The 5,513-nt window shown below is 49.3% G+C and overlaps 1 protein-coding gene across 2 annotated transcripts in view; it reads right to left on the bottom strand.

The window, feature by feature from the left end:
• The window catches only part of CSK (C-terminal Src kinase), a 24,307-nt gene that overhangs the window by 8,792 nt on the left and 10,002 nt on the right, over positions 1-5,513 (bottom strand). The window contains exon 1 of one of the 2 annotated variants that reach the window (XM_023510044.1): positions 544-562. The exons of the other annotated variant lie outside the window; for it this stretch is intronic. The gene's annotated coding sequence lies outside the window, so the exon portion shown is untranslated. Of the gene's footprint in view, positions 1-543; positions 563-5,513 lie in introns of those variants that run through there. 2 annotated transcript variants of the gene reach the window in all.

Genomic DNA, 5,513 nt, shown 5'->3' with positions numbered 1-5,513 from the left:
GTAGAGACAGGGTCTCACTCTGGCTTTGGCTCAGGCTGGTCTTAAACCTGAGCTCAGGGCAATCCACCCACCTCGGCCTCCCAGAGTGTTAGGATTATAGGCGTGAGCCACTATGCCCAGCCACGGTTTTCTTATTAACGTTTTCTTTTCTCTAGCTTAAGCAACAACAAAATATGTCTTAATCAACTGTTTATCTTATTGGTAAGGCTTTCAGTCAAAAGTAAATTATTACTATTTTTTTTCAGAGACAGTCTTACTTTGTGGCCCTCAGTAGAGTGCCATGGTGTCATAGGTCACAGCAACCTCCAACTTTTGGGTTTAGGCAATTCTCTTGCCTCAGTCTCCCGAGTAGCTAGGACTATTAAACTCCCCCCACCCCCCGCCAATGCCTGGATTTTTTTTTTTATTGCAATTTGGCTAGGGTCAGGTTCGAACCCACCACCCTTAGTATATGGGGCCTGCACCCCACTCACTGAGCCACAGGTGCCACTCTCAAAAGTAAATTATTAATGGTTAGTTTGGGGAAATTGTAATGGCACACACCTGTAGTCCCAGCTTCTCAGGAGGCTGAGGCAGGAAGATCACTTCGGCCCAGGAGTTTGAGGTTGCAGTGAGGTGTGATGATGCCACTGCATGCTAGCTGAAGCAACAGAGTGAGACTGTCTCAAAAAACAAAAAAGGTTATATGTGCATTTTCTTTTTTTTGAGACTGAGCCTCACTATGTCCCCCTCAGTAGAGTGCTGTAGCATCACTGTTCACAGGAACCTCAAACTCTTGGGCTTAAGCTATTCCCTTGCCTCAGCCTTCCAAGAAGCTGGGACTACAGGCACCCACCACAACACCCAGCTATTTTTTGTTGCAGTTGTCATTGTTGTTTAGTTGACCTGGGCCAAGTTCGAGTCCATCATCCTTGGCGTATGTGGCTGATGCTGTATCCACTGTGCTACAGGCGCCGAGCCTATATGTACATTTTTGATTGCACAGGGGGATCAGCGCCCCTAACACCTGCATTGTTTAAGGATCAACTCTGTATTTAGTTTAATAAATATGACTCCCAAAAAAAGCTATCCCAGCCAACCTCCATGACCCAAGAGCAGCACCCAACACTGTGCACACACATGGAAACCGCAGCTCAGATCAGGAACCCATCTCAGGAAGCAGGGGGATATTGTTTCTTTTCCACTGGTGGGCAAACTGAGGGCTCAACCTGGTCAGTGGCTTCTCCATGGCCATAGTATGCTGGAAGAGAAGCTCCTCTATAAGGCCCATGGCCAGGCTCATTTGACAGAATGGATGAAGTCTGAGAGCCAGGCTGATGGTCACACACATCCCTACTCCCAAGGTCAGGCAGTGGGAGAGGACATTTTATGTGTAAGTGAAGTGAGTAAGGATTGCAAAGCTCAGGCAGGTTCCCCAGAGAAGAGAGTACCAGAGGGTTCAGAAAGGGTGGACCAGGGAAGGCATCGCAGCTTGGTGTGACAGCCTGTGCAAAGGTGTCAGGATAGGACACAGGCACAATGTGAGAAACGTGAGGGGAGGCAGGAGGTGGACTCTGCCCTCTTGGGCTCCAGAGCCCACCCTGAGCATCCCTGCTTAGGGGATGCTGTAGGAAATAGCTTCAAGTGAGCCCACATAAATTCTGTGGGCTTCCAGTGCCAATGTGAGGAACCAGGGTTTGAGTCTGTGGGTGATGGAGCCTGGGACTTCAGCAGGGAAGCATGTGATCTCAGAGGACAGAAAGAACTGGGAAAGGAGAGCCAGAGACCACCACCACCACTTCCAGGCCTCACATGTAGTTCCACAGTCAGGCAGACCTGTGCTTGCAACCTGCTCTTCCAAGTGTTCAACTTGGGGTACATGACTTGAGCCTTCTGAGGATCACATCCCTTACCCTGAAAGTAGGCCATGGAGAGGGTGGAATGAAACCATGAACTTGGGAGGGTCTAGTGTATCCCCTTACCTGGACTCATGGCCCTTCTTGTCCTAAGGTTAGCCCATCATCCCCCACTATCTAGGCAACAACACTGAGGCCCAAGGAGGATGAGCTTGGCTCCCCCCCTTCCCCACGCATTCATGAGACTGAACCACTATGAGTACATAAACCACCCCTGAGCCACCATGAACTACATGCTATGGGGGTGGGGCACGCCATGAGGTCTTTATATGCCTATTTTACAGAGACAGAAACCAAGCTCAAGTGGTTGAACAATTCACCTGAAGTCACACGTCTAGTTAGGGATGGCAGCCCAGAACTTGAACTTGGGTCCCACTGTGATTGGCTGGGTCCCCAGACTTCCAGGTCCTCTAAATAGAGCTCTGTTAGCTCTCCACATCCCATGCCTCTACTTCCTTCCCAAATGCACAGTCACCACGGGAGGGCGCGGAGGCTGCGACACTGTTAGTCACCCTTCCAGCTGTCAGTTTGCAAACACTCCCCTCCGGGGCCTGCAGCTGCTGCTGTCGCCTCTCCACTGCTACGATGATAATAGTAACAATAATAACAGACCCTGCTTTCTGGGCACTTACTCTACATTAGGTCCTGTCCTTGAACATTATGGCTCATCACCCTCCCCAACAACTCTGACAGAGGGGCTGTCATCCCTATTTTGCAGTCAAGGACCCTGAGTGAGGCTGAGGGGCAAGGTAGCCTTGCCTAGGGTCATACCTCTGATCAGCATCCTGTCCTGCTCAGGTGTCAGGCTCTTGGGCTGCTCAGGCACCCTGGTGCCTCCCTGGCTTATGTGCCCAGGAGTTGTTATATAGCTGGGACCACGCTAACCTAGCAAGAGACAGTAACAGAGAGCAAGTGAGACAGAGAGAGGAAGGAGGAGAGAGAAGTGGCAATGAGGGACAAAGATGGTGGAGCTCTGAGGGGCAGGCCCAAGAGTGATCAGTTAGGGTGGGTTTTCTCAAGGATCTGATCTTTGATGGCTACAGAGGATCTGGAAAGGGGACAGAGGAAGAGATAAACTTATCACCTTTACTGTACTGGCTGTGACTCTGGGCCCCAGTTTCCCCATCTGTACAATGAATTTTTTTTTTTTTTTAGACAGAGACTCAAGCTGTGGCCCTGGGTAGAGTGCCGTAGCATCACAGCTCACAGCGACCTCCAACTCCTGGGCTCAAGCAATTCTCCTGCCTCTGCCTCCCAAGAAGCTGGCACTATAGGCACGCACCATAACGTCTGGCTATTTTTTGGTTGCAGCAGTCATTGTTGTTTGGTAGGCATGGGCTGCATTCGAACCCACTAGCTCAGGTGTATGTGGCTGGTGCCTTAGCTGCTTAAGCCAGTACAATGGATTGGTTTTTTGTTGTTGTTGTTTTTGCTATGTTTTGCCAGGGCCGGGGTTTGAATCTGCCACCCCTGGTATATGGGGCCAGTGCCCTACTCCTTGAGCCATAGGTGCCACCTAAATATGAAGAGACAGAGCTTTTTCTTTTCTTTTCTTTTTTTTTTTTTGAGACAGAGCATCAAGTTATCCCCCTGGGTAGAGTGCTATTGCATCACAGCTCAAGCAAACTCCAACTCCTGGGCTCAAGTGAGTCTCCTGCCTCTACCTCCCAAGTAGCTGGGACCATAGGTGCCCGCCACAATGCCTGGCATTTTTTTTGGTTGCAGCCATCATTGTTGTTTGGCGGGCCCGGGCTGGATTCAAACCTGCCACCTTAGGTGTATGTGGCTGGCGCCTTAGCCACTTGAGCCACAGGCGCCAAGCCGACAGGCATTTTCTTTTTCTTTCTTTTGCAGTTTTTGGCCGGGGCTGGGTTTGAACCCGCCACCTCCGGTATGGGGCTGGCGTCCTACTCCTTGAGCCACAGGTGCCGGGCTACGATGAATTGTAACTTTTGCTCTGAGGGTCGCCCTGAGGACCAGAGCTGCTGCTCTCAGCACTAGGAATGCTCCCTGCCTCACCATAGGCACCCTGTAAGCTGGGGCTGTTGACTTCTTGGACAGCTTCTCCTGGTGGAGTCATAAGCTCAAACTGGCCCAGCAGCCCCCCAACAGTACCTAGACTGGAGCCCCCTTTACAACATCCCCAAGAGGTGACACCTTTCCCCCAAGTCGGAGGCTGAGAGGAGTGGCTGAAGGGGCGACTGCAAATTTAACCTCTACAACGCATCCTGGGTCAGGCAGGGGGGGTTCTTCCCCAGGTTACTTGAACTCAGGGCCAGGCTACTCTATAGAGGCTTTGCAGAACACGGTCCTGGGTGTCTGAGGGGCTCTGAGTCTTGTACCTTCCTCTGCTACCAACTTGCTTTGTGACCTTGGGAAAGTCACCTGACCTTTCTGGGATTTGCTGGCTTCTAGTATCTCAGTCAGACTTCTTTCCCACTTGCTGTTCCCAGGACACCTGTACCTTGCCCTCTCCCTGCCTTAATGTTACCTCCCTGCTCTCTCCCCCTTCTGTACCCAAGAAACTTCCACTCAATCTTAGGGGTGCCTCTGAGGAATCACTTCTGTTGTACACATGCCTTAAAAAAAACACAGCAGAACAGTCCCTATAGTACTGCTTATAGTAGCAAGAGATGTGGAGATAGCATTTATGTCCATCAGTGGGGGATTGGGTAAATCAATCACCAGATGCCCCTAGAAGGGAACAGCTCAGTATAGTAATATAACATCCAGCTATGGTGGGGCCATAACAGAGTTCTAGGTGCTGGTATAGAATAGTTCCCATGACAGAGTAAGTAAAATGGCAAAATACCAGCTCTTGTCATAGAAGGGAAAGGTGTTGGGGGGAAAGCGTAGAAACACAGCTTCTGAGTACCATCCCACAGGTAATCAGAAAGAAGAAAGAGCACCTGTACCACGGTGGACACTTCTTCAACCAAGTGATCAAATTAAGCCTCACCAACAGGCAGACTAAAGTGCCTCCTATAATGTACTGTGGAGGAAAACATCACCTGTGTGATATTCCTGCTAGAGCTGTTAACCTGACTCCAATCAGGAAGAAGCAATCAGACAAATCCAAAACAAGTGGCACAGATTCTTAACATCAAATTCATAAGAAACAAAAATAAAAAGCCTGGAGAATGTTCTAGATTAAATAGGACACTAGTGAAACATGACAACAAGATTCAATGAATGATCCTGAATTGGATTCTGGATTGGGGAAGAAAATCTCAGTGACAAAAATAATTTGTTAGCTGGGTGCCGTGGTGGGGCCCTGTAGTCACAGCTACTTATTAGGCTGAGGCAGGAGGATAGCTTGAGTCCAAGAGTTTGAGGTTGCTGTGAGCTACGATGCCATAGCACTCTACCCCAGGGCAACAAAGTAAGACTGTTTCAAAAAGAAAGAAAAAAAATTGGAAGCAAGTGTTGAAAAGAAAATAATAGGTAATATGAAATTAATGTCAGTTTTCATAAGTGTGATCATGGCACTGAGATTATGTAAGTAAGAGACACATGCTAATGTTCTTTTTATTTTTGAGACAGAGCCTCAAGCTATACCCCTGAGTAGAATGCGGTGGCATCACAGCTCACAGCAACCTCCAACTCCTGGGCTCAAGC

This window comes from Otolemur garnettii, unplaced genomic scaffold, assembly GCF_000181295.1.
Source record: "Otolemur garnettii isolate 467f Iridium unplaced genomic scaffold, OtoGar3 scaffold00011, whole genome shotgun sequence".
Classification (NCBI taxonomy): Eukaryota; Metazoa; Chordata; class Mammalia; order Primates; family Galagidae; genus Otolemur; species Otolemur garnettii.
The sequence above is the reverse complement of the archived record's forward strand: the minus strand, read 5'-3'. Positions and strand labels throughout refer to the sequence as shown.